The sequence below is a fragment of the Callithrix jacchus genome, chromosome 7, assembly GCF_049354715.1.
Source record: "Callithrix jacchus isolate 240 chromosome 7, calJac240_pri, whole genome shotgun sequence".
Classification (NCBI taxonomy): domain Eukaryota; kingdom Metazoa; phylum Chordata; class Mammalia; order Primates; family Cebidae; genus Callithrix; species Callithrix jacchus.
Window position 1 is genome coordinate 30942874 of NC_133508.1, and position 10868 is coordinate 30953741.

The 10868-nt window shown below is 46.5% G+C and overlaps 1 long non-coding RNA gene across 1 annotated transcript; it reads right to left on the reverse strand.

Annotated features, from left to right (window-relative positions):
* Positions 1-1663: 1663 nt before the first annotated feature.
* LOC144576899 (uncharacterized) lies at positions 1664-6657 on the reverse strand. The gene is made up of 2 exons (XR_013519665.1): positions 6369-6657; positions 1664-2892 (listed from the first exon to the last, which is right to left on the reverse strand). It is a non-coding gene; the product is annotated as an uncharacterized LOC144576899 (long non-coding RNA).
* Positions 6658-10868: the final 4211 nt, after the last annotated feature.

Consider the following 10868-nt stretch of genomic DNA (forward strand, 5'->3'; position numbering starts at 1 on the left):
AGATGGCGACTCCTCTTTCTTGCCTGTGGTCTGTCCCCTTGGTGCAAGGAGTGCCCATGGATCAGCCACAGTTATGAGTCAATGGGCTATTGCTGTGTCCCCTGTCAGAAGCATTGCCCCTTAATTAATGAGTACCTCAAAACCCACAGAGCTCAGTGTCGTGAGGATCCTCCAAGTAGGTCACTGGGAGTGATGGTTGGCACAGACACTCCTGTTTCCACTCCTTGGTTCCTGGACTTATGTATTTTACCCATGTAAATGCACTGCCATACAAAAGTCTTTGATTTAAGATGTATCCTGCCTCCTGGAGAATGGTGCTTCATCCTGACAAGGCATCACTTAGGGGCTGGCATATTGGCTAAGCTCCAACATGTCAGTCTGCACCATTGCTTCATGTGGCTTGAAGCCTCTGGGTATCATAGCATGTGATAGAGCCAGCAGCGTCCATGGGCATGTGCCCATTTCAACAACTCCTTTGCTGAAAAGTGGCTTCTTGCCCTGACATGATGTTATACGGATCCCATGAAAGTGGATCTTACACTATAGAAGGCCTTGGATAGTGGTGCTGGCCAGAGTGCTAAGGGCAGGAAATGTGAACCCAAGCCCAGCATATGCACCCATTTAGGTTAAGGTGAATTGCTGCTGCTTCCAGGGTGGAAGACGTCCGATGTACTGAATTTGCCAGAGTGTCCTTGAGGGATGTGTTGGTGTCCTTGGGGGATAGGCTCTACTGGGACCCTAGTGTTACTCTCTGCTGCTATAATGTTAGACACTTGGCAGTAGCAGGGGCTGAAAAAGCTTTAGTAAGTGGAAGCCGATACTAGTAGGCTCATGCACAGCTTCCATACCCGCCACCGTCGCTGTTCTATTCATGTGCTGTTGTGCTGGCACTGGAGTGGGTGATGACAGAGGCTGCTGTCAGGTAGGTGGTCATTTTGTCTACCTGAGTTTAGTGCCTCTCTTGTGGGAGGTTTACATGCAATACAAAGACCTTCAATGCTCCTGTGGTCCATGCACGTGTCTCTACTCCAGACCTCCTTGTGGCCAATCTGTCTCCTCTTAGGCCCCTGCCCAGTCAGGCCATTTGGTACTGCCCATGAGTCTGTACATATCACAACCCCAGGCCACTTCTCTTTCAAAACAAGGTGTATGACCAGGGATACCATCATCCAGTGTCTTTTAAGGCCACCCTTAAATGGGCTATAGTGCAGTTCCCATTCATTTTCAGCTTGCCCCGATGTGCAGAGCTGGCCCATCCATGAAGCAAGCTTGGGCTCCTTCCTCTTCAATCAGCTCATCATAAGGGTCTTATGGCCATGGTGTGAGCTGAGAGGGAAGTGCTGCTACAGTCATAATGGATGGCTATTATGCAGCTTGACTGTGCCCTCTGGTCCTGCCCTGGTTCAATCCCAGATGTACCAGTCCAGTCTTACAACGATTGTTCCAGGGCCTATCTGGTGATATACATAGCAGTCTTCCAGAACCCAGCTCCCGATGGGCTGCCTCGGCCACATGGTCAGACAGTGTGTCTCTATGAGGTCCCCGCAGCATGGCAGCACGGCTGTTGTTCAAAGCTGTAGAATTCTCTGCTGCGGACGGCATAATCTTGTTCCAGGCTTGTTAGTGATTAAACAAATTTTAAAAATCATCTCCATGAAGACAGTAAAGTTTTTACGCTTTTATTTTTCAAAACCACAATTTCCTCATCATTTTAAAAAAGCTGAATCACATAGAATGAATATTCAGTGTGACTTTGGGACATTTACATATGATTTTTTTTTTTTTAAAAAAGATCCATTCACACTAATCTTTGCTTATTTATATCCCCCAAATCTACAAATAGAGCAGGATGAAATGAACAAATAAAAAACTTAGGAGGAAGTTAAAAATATGGCTTGGAAAAATAACCCAGGGCCAAGTTAAAGTTAGCAGACAAAAGCACAGGCCAGAGGTCCCAACCAGCTGTTGGCTCTGCACTGCAAACGCCATTCAGGGTCCCACTGTGATCGTTGCCAAGACACCATGACTCAGCACTCTCCCTGAGACCTGTCACATCCAATGCAAGGAGACAGGTCACCCCATCACCCATTTCATGCACACACCGGGATGCAGCTGCACTGGGTGAAAAGAGGGCTAAGCTTTCTGCATTTGGAAAACTGCCTGAGGTGTTGGAGGGCGGTGGAGTTGTATGTGAAGATAGCCTAGAGAGTGTAACTCCATTTGGTTAAAAAAAAAATGTCAAAATGACTTGAACTTAGCCTGGGACAAAGGCTTGAGTACAAACATTTATTGGGATCTCTTACTCCAAGTAGGAGTAAGAGACAAGAATGAAGGACAGGATGGAAACCAGTGCAAGGATGAGTCATTAAGTTGGCCACAGCTCCTGGCAAATGGTTCCTGGCTCTTTCTGGGCTGCCTGAGGGGTTGCATGAAAGATTTTTCAGGGCTGTCTGTCTGGGGGAAGAAAGGAAAACATTTATCCATTAGCATTTAGACTCCATTGCTCACTCCTGGGTTGGGTAATGCATGGGCCACCTATGGCTCAGAGCAGCTCCAAGGCAGACTCTGGAAGCTCCAGCAGAGGTGTGAGGCAAAGGCATGAAGCAAGACCCCAGCAGGAAGCTGCTCAAACCCTACAGCCATGTCTGGAAAGAGGGACAAGGGACACCCAAAGGCACTGAGGTCGTACCCAAGAGGTACCTGATGTACAATCCAGGGTTAAAATTGGTTGTTGCCTTAAAAGGATCTTCTTAGAATCTGTTCATCTTTAGCAAATTGCTGATCCCTAGGTAGTGGCCCCTGTAAGGGTTAAGTAATGTCTGCAGGATACTTGCTTCAGCACCACTCCATCCATGTTCAGAGCCAGCATTTGCAAAGTATGTTCTTTGCTTCCTGCATCAAAATATGAAGTTTGCACAAATGTGTCAGAGATTATATCTGAAAACAAATTTACTCTGTACATTTAGTCTAGCACACGCTGCCCAAGTTAATGTCCTATACAGAAAACCAACAGGTGAAAGAATAAAACTGTTCAGTTTATACACATGGGTAAGAAACCATATCTCCACTCATTTTCAGAGCATCTTTGAATCTCCAGAAGCAGCTTTCTTTTAGGCTGAGCAGTTTAAATACAGTTTGAAAATAATGTGAGTTTTCACACTGTGTTCTCATATATTGCCCTTGAAAATTTTTCTTCTCTGAAAATATAGTGCTGATTCTTTACTATTCTATTTACTTTTTCTTGTAAATAGTCTATTGTTTAAAATAATATGGTCCTCTGGAGGCCGAGACGGGACAGTTTTTAAGCCCAGCCTGGGCAATATTTTAAGCCCAGCCTGGGAAACAGAGCAAAACCCCTATCTCTACAAAATATTAAAAAATTAGCCAGGTGTGGTGTTGTGCACCTGTAGTCCCAGCTAATAAGGAGTCTGAGGAAGGAGAATCACTTGAGCCCAAGAGTTCAAGGCTGCACTGAGCTATGATCACACAGCTGCACTCCAGCCTGGGCAACACAGCCAGACCCTGTCTCAAAAAAAAAAAATGCTTCTCTGGCTCATAAACCTGTTGCTGAGAAACTTGCCACTGGCTACTAAGCCAGTCCTTGGAAAACTGATTGTAAGCAAAGTGTTTTAGATCTTGCTACACAGCTGCTCAACTCGTCTATTTGAGAATGAAGTGTAATGAAATTACAACTGAAACTTACTGAAAGGAAGAGCTCAGTAATACCAGTAAAGACTTGGAATCTTTCTAGCTGGAAAAGCAACACATGGCCAAGGCACGGAAGGCTTCACTCAAGCGCAAAGGCAGCAAGCCGAGAAAATCCAGTCCCTTGGGCCATCGGCCACTGTGAGCCCTCTCCATTAATACACCAGGGTTAATTAGTTAAATTAACCTATTAGAGGTTGGATATTTAATTTTTAATTAACCAATTATTAGCAATTTAAATAAAATTTATATCTACCATGAGAATTCTACAGGCCTATAAGAGTTTTTAATGTCTTAACAAGTCTGTAAGTTAGATACTATTATCTCTATGTACAAATAAAGTACCTGGGTACAGAGATGCCAGGGAAGTACTCCAAAGTCATGCAGCTACAAAGTACCAGTATTTAAACTCAGGTGACACTGTAGAGTACCCCCAATGCCTCCTTCATCTACATCCTCAATGCTCTCTCTCTCTCTCTTTTTTTTTTGAGATGGAGCCTGGCTCTGTTGCCCAGGCTAGAGTACAATAGTGCAATCTTGGCTCACTGCAGCCTCTACCTCCTGGGTTCAAGTGATTTTCCCACCTCAGCCTCCCAATAGAGGCATGCCATGACACCTGGCTAATTTTTGTATTTTTAGAAGAGATGGGGTTTCACCATGTTGGCCAGGCTGGTCTTGAACTCCTGACCTCAGCTGATCTGCCCACTTCAGCCTCTCTCAATGCTGTTTGTCAAAACCAACAATTTATCACATGGCATAACAAAGAAATCAAGGGGAAGGAGTTGACCTTCATTATGGCAAATTAATCTTGGGTAGATCCCCTGATTCCAGGTCTTTCTACCTCACAGAGCCTAGGAGGAGCTGGGGGAAACGGTGCTGCAAAGTTAACATTGAGCTTCATCACTGTCCCCCAGCTGCAAATGTTACTAGATGCTTCTTCAACAAACTGTCTGAAAACAGTGCACACGAGTGCATTACAGGCTCTGTGAAATCCTGCAGTTAAGAAACCTGTTTGCCCAAGGATCCCTTTTTGAGGAACATTGACTTGACACCCATTTGGAAGAAGGCAGTTTTGAAATTGCCGAGGTGCAGAATATCACAAAACAATACATTTGAAACTACAGCCCCTTGGTACCAGGCAGTTCCACTGGTATTCAGAGTGGAGCTGTTGCAGTTTGCCCTGGCATCCCAAACAGAAAGTGTATGTATGGGTTTCTAACTTAAGAGGAGTCTGACTATTCATTGGCTTGACAAGTATTTAGGGGGCACAACGGGCCAGGCACAGTACTGGCTGTGGCGTTTCCATGAACAGAACGGCCAGTTTCTGCCTCACGAAGCTTACAGTCCATTGGAGAGGGTGAAATTTGCCCAGTTGTATATGCGATGAGTATTAGAAAAGAGAAGAGGAAAGAGCTACAGGATCCCATAACTGGAGGACTCGATCTTGCCCAGGCACCAGGGAAGTGACATTTTACTTGAGGCCTGTGGAGTGAGCGGGAGGGGAATGGGTTGAGGGTCGGCCATGCAGGGAGACCAATGTGGGCAACGGGCTTTTCTCCTGGTAAATTTCTACTCACTCTTCCAGCCTCCACCTGACATCCTCCCTCCCTCCCCAGGAGCTGCTATCTGTGGCACTTGTCACCCAGGGCCCTGGTGAGCTGTTTGCTCGTTCGCAGGACCCCTCACCTCATAAAGAGCATCTCAAGGGCTAGGAGTCTCGTTTCCTGTATCCCTGGTCCACTGCCTGATCTCCAGCGCACATGGGGCACCCATCAAAATGTTAGTGAAAGGAAAGGAGGGAGGGAGGGAGGGAGGGAGGAAAAGAGGGAACAAAGTAATGAACGAATCCCTAGCTGCAGGCACAGGTTAATTCTCCTCAATGTCCCCATTTTTGTCATAGAGAAAAAGAGCACAGTTAGACTCAGTGTTCACAGGACCCTGCCTTCACCACCCATTAATTTATTCTTTAAACATTTGCAGAAGATGCTAGAGACAGATGCAGCGTGTTTTCAAGGAGCTTATGATCTAGCAGTGGAAGCGCAACAGATCTGCAATTCTTTCATCTTTTTGCCCACATAAAGCAGCCGAGGCACGATGAATTTTGATGTCAACTGTCCAGGCAGGACTTTGTCCCAGCCCAGGGACCCGGACGAGGCCAAGGGCGGAGATGAATCCCCCTCTCCACTGTAGTTGCAATATACTCTTCTGCCCATTCCCTTGATGTCCCCCACAAGAGGCGGGGCGAGCCTGAAATCCATCTGCCGCGAGAAGTGCCTCCCAGGCCAGCGCAGCTTGCTCTTCTGCAGACACCCGCGCATCTGTGCGTCCCAGGCGCGGCGGGCCCAGCGCCCACTCCGCCCTCCCGCCCCTCCCCCGCATTACGTCACCCGGGTCACGTGAGTGACCAGGCCCCACACCCCAATCCCCCTCCCTACCCGCGCTAGACTCAGCTGCTCTCCCCGGGAGCTGGGGACCTGGGGGCGGGCAGCCGCGTCTGCTCGGGCCCCTCCTCGCCCCCTGCCCTGCAGCCTGAGGAGGGCGTTAAGCAAGGGGCTCCGGAGAAATTAGAACCAGTGTTCTAAATTAAGGGGAGCAGATGTCCCTGTTTTGCTCGCGAGGCCTGGGTGGCCTGCTGTTCAGACAGAAATCGTTGAGGCGCTGACCTTCCGGGGCTGCTGTCAATCTCCGCGTGCAGATGGCCAGCCAGGAGCCTCGCCGCTCCCCTGCATTGGAAATGCGGCAGCCGGGGGTGCCGGCAGCTTGAGAGAAAAGTCTGCGTGGGGGCGAGGGGCGGAGGGGAGGCCCGGGGAGACAGAGGGCAGGAGAAAAAGGCCGGCCCCGCGCACAATGGAGCCCCTGTGGCGGCCCCTTCGAGGACAATGCGGTCCCCCGGGACCCGTGGTGGGTTGCGCCAGGCCGGTCCGCGCTCCAGCTGCCTCTTCAGAACAAGGCAGTGCAAATGTGCCCACTTGATTCTAAATCCTCTTAGGCGCTGTCCATGTGAACAAGGAAAAGGGTGGCCCTACGATCCTTTACAATCGGAGGCCTGGGAGCCCTGGAGCTTCGGAAAATGTCTGCACTACACATGCAAATGGGTCATTCGCTTGGAGAGATGCATCTGGCGACATCGGCAGAAAGGCTCTCTGCCCGGTAGACTGTGAACAAAACCCACAAAACCAGCCAGCCAACAGCGTACAGTAAATACCCCTCTCGGGCCCTTCAATGCTACCCGGAGTCCTGAAAACTTTTCAGGGTGTTTCCCCTGGAAGAGACGTCCCATGAAATGTTCAGAAAAGCCAGCTGAGTTGTGCAAAGTCGTTAGTCACCCAGGTATTTACACTGTTTTTCCTATTTCCTTTCTCTCTTGGCCTCTGTGGTCAGTGGTATAAAATTCCTAGGAACTCCCACCTAAACACTAGCTTCCTGTTTATTCTCTCAGTGGCTTTAATGTTTCGCTGTTAAAAGCAGTTGACCAAGACTCTGAAACAATCAGGAGAGGTTCGCAGGTGAATCGAAAAAAATTTTAAATTAAGAATTATATCTATTGGTCAGGTCAAAGGTCCAGGTTCATTTTTAATGCTTCTGTCAGAATCACAGAGGGGAAAAGGTAAAATTAAAATGTAACTTAATGCCTAAGATCTTGGTTCAGTTTCATTTGGCCCCTGTGTCTACAAGAACCTATAAAATACGATACACTGAAGTACGAATGTTTTCATTTCTAGCAGTGGAAAACCTTTTTTTCAAAGCGGCATGCCATTCTTTGGTTAGAGAAGGTTAAAGTTCATGCATTAGCACAATCTGTGTGCTCCTGCGTGTGCCTTGCACCTCGCTATGCCTGTTCTGCCTTAAGTTCCCGCTGCAAAACCTTGCATTTACAGAGCCATCTGAATTGCAGCCTCCCTGGCCTGGAAAAGAAACCTCGAAGTCACCTCATTCAGCCCTTTTCTGATACAGAATTCCCTGTATGGCTCCCAGTGCAGAACTATTCTCTGATAGGATCCCTCTAGTGACGAGACCCTTCCTACCTCGAATTTTTAAAATTTATTTATTTAATTTATTTATTTTTGAGATGGAGTTTTCCTCTTGTTGCCCATGCTAGAGTGCAATGGCACCATCTCAGCTCACTGCAACCTCCACCTCCCAAGTGCGAAAGATTCTCCTGCCTCCTGAGTAGCTGGGATTACAGGCATGCACCACCACGCCTGGCTAATTTTGTATTTTTAGTAGAGATGGGGTTTCTCCATTTTGATCAGGCTGGTCTTGGAACTCCCAACCTCAGGTGATCTGCCTGCTTCAGCCTCCCAAAGTGCTGGGATTACAGGCATGAGACACCACTCACTGGCCTATTTTTAAAAAATTAATCAATTTATTTTTTAGAGACAAGGATCCACTCTGTTGCCCAGGCTGGGGTGCAGTAGCACCGTCATAGCTCACTGCAGTCTCTAACTCCTGGGCTCAAGTGGATCCTTGTACCTCAGCCTCCTGAGCAGCTGGAACTACAGGCACGTGCCATCATCCCTGACTAATTTTTTAAAATTTTTTGCAGAGTTGGCATCTTGCTATGTTGTCCAGGCTGGTTTTGTTTAGTTTTTTTTTGAGATGGAGTCTCACTCTGTCACCCAGGCTAGAGTGGAGTGGCAAGATCTTGGCTTACTGCAAGCTCTGCCTCTCAGGTTCAAGCTATTCTCCTGCCTCAGCCTCCAAGTAGCTGGGATGACAGGCGTGCACCTGGCTAATTTTTGTATTTTTGGTAGAAACGGGGTTTTACCACCTTGGCCAGGCTGGTCTCAAATTGATCTACCTGCTTAGGCCTCCCAAAGTGCTGAGATTACAGGCGTGAACCACTGCGCCCGGCCCCAGGCTAGTTTTGAACTCCTGGCCTCCAGTGATTCTCCTGCCTCGTCCTCCCACAGTGCTAGGCTTACAGGTGGGAGCCACCATGCCTGGCTGACAATCTTATTTTTTATAAACATCTTCTATATATAAAACCAAAATATGTCTCCACTTCTGGAATCATGCAGAACAAATCTAATTTCTTTTGCACATGATATTACCCTACAAATATTTTGGAGATAGCTCTGCTGTCCCCACACGGTCTTCTCCCTGCTCGACATCCTCAGATCCTGCATCAATTTCTCTCATGGGTCTGAGTCTCTCACATCACCCTGAGTTATGCTCTAGTTGGTGTAGATCCTTTTCAAACTAAAGACAGAAATTCAATTCATGCTGGAACTCAGCTTCTCAGGCAGCATGGGGGAACATGGGCTAAAACCAAAAGAAGGAAGCAGTCGGACCATGCTGGAGTTACTCGGACAAAACTACGTTTCAGTTTTTCATTTTAGTTCTTTTCTCCTCTAGGTCTGTTATGCCAGATTCAGTTATGAAGCCTAGAAAAGCAGAAAAAAGCCCTACTGTGTGCTAGTTCATGTGCTTGCATTTTAACCTCATGGAGACCCTCTGAGTGGTTTCCCTTTTCACACAGCTAATAGGTAGGAGGGCTCATACGTCTGACCTGCGACTTATTCTTTACACGATACAAAGCTGCTGCTGCAGACATTTCCAGCTAAAACTAAGAACCTGAATTTATTTTTCAGCATATTCCATGGCATACAGCTTTTATTCAAGGCCAGCTTGTATATATCACATTTATACAGCGACAAGAACTTTTGAAATACAAGTTAAGAACTTTAAGGAGAAAAAAAGTTCTTTTTGGAAGCAAATGAAACAGAAATTCCTAGTTAAAGCCAAAAGTCATCCTGAACATGCTTTTATTCCAATGGCATTACTTAACAGCAAAGTGTCGTATTACCCTTGAATTTCCTGCCTAGGCCAAGGGTAGGCCAGGCCGTTGATGCTGTTTCAATTGCTCCATGTATCCCAGCTATATCACAAGCAATGCCATCACCCTTTACTTGCGCCTGTTCTCCAACTTGTCAGTTAGTCAAGAAGGAGGAAAGAATCCGTTTCCCATGCACACAGTGTAATTTTTTTTTCCAGTGTTGCTGAGCCTGCCAGAACAAAAAGTAAAACCACAAAACAAGATTTAGATCGGTGTCTTGATCACCCTGCTGCTATTTTACAGTTTTAGGAGGGTTGGACATCAAACACTTGAAACTGTCATTTACACATTCCTTCTCACAATAAAGAAACATTGGCATGTACCCCTGCTAAATTATTCTCTACCCCCAAATGTTGGAAACTTTCTCTCCAGGAAAATGCTCTACAGAAGGCATGCTGAATTAATGGAGTTAGTTCTGAGAAACATTCTTACTAAGATGAACTGTCATAAGCTGACTTCCGGCCAGGTGGACTCGAAGCCTTAGCAGGAATGTTGCTTAGACATTTAGCTTTTTCTAATTTGTTTGGTATTATAAACAGTGCTTGAGAAACCTAACGTACCCCCTGCCCCCTGCAAATTACTATCACATTGATCTGTTTATCTTCTGTATAATTACTTACCCTGACAGAATGTTTCATTGCTTGCATGCTTGTTTCTGGTCTACTTTCTTTTTTTTTTTCGAGACAGAGTTTCGCTGTTGTTACCCAGGCTGGAGTGCAATGGCACGATCTTGGCTCACCGCAACCTCCGCCTTCTGGGTTCAAGCAATTCTCCTGCCTCAGCCTCCTGGGTAGCTGGGACTACAGGCGGGCACCACCATGCCCAGCTAATTTTTGTATTTTTAGTAGAGACAAGGTTTCACCTTGTTGACCAGGATGGTCTCGATCTCTTGACCTCGTGATCCACCTGCCTCAGCCTCCCAAAGTGCTGGTCTACTTTCTTTCTCTGGATCATCACGTGGGCATGACACAAGTTACCTCTTCTATCTTACTTATTACCATGTAGTTAGAACTCAGGAAATATTTTTGAATGAGTGTATCTTTCATGCACATGTATTTTACTGTTGTACAATTATCTTATTAAGATAAATCTTTTGAGTAGTCAAATTCATACACACAGAAATTAGGATGGTAGTTGTCAGGGGCTAGGGTTGGGGGAAATGGGAAATTAGTGTTTGATTATTTACTTTTATTTTATTACAATTATTACTTTTGAGAGAGGGTCTCACTCTGTTGTCTAGACTGGAATACAATGGTATGATCATGGTTCACTGTAGCCCCAAACTCCTGGACTCAAGCAATCCTCCTGCCTCAACCTCCAAGTA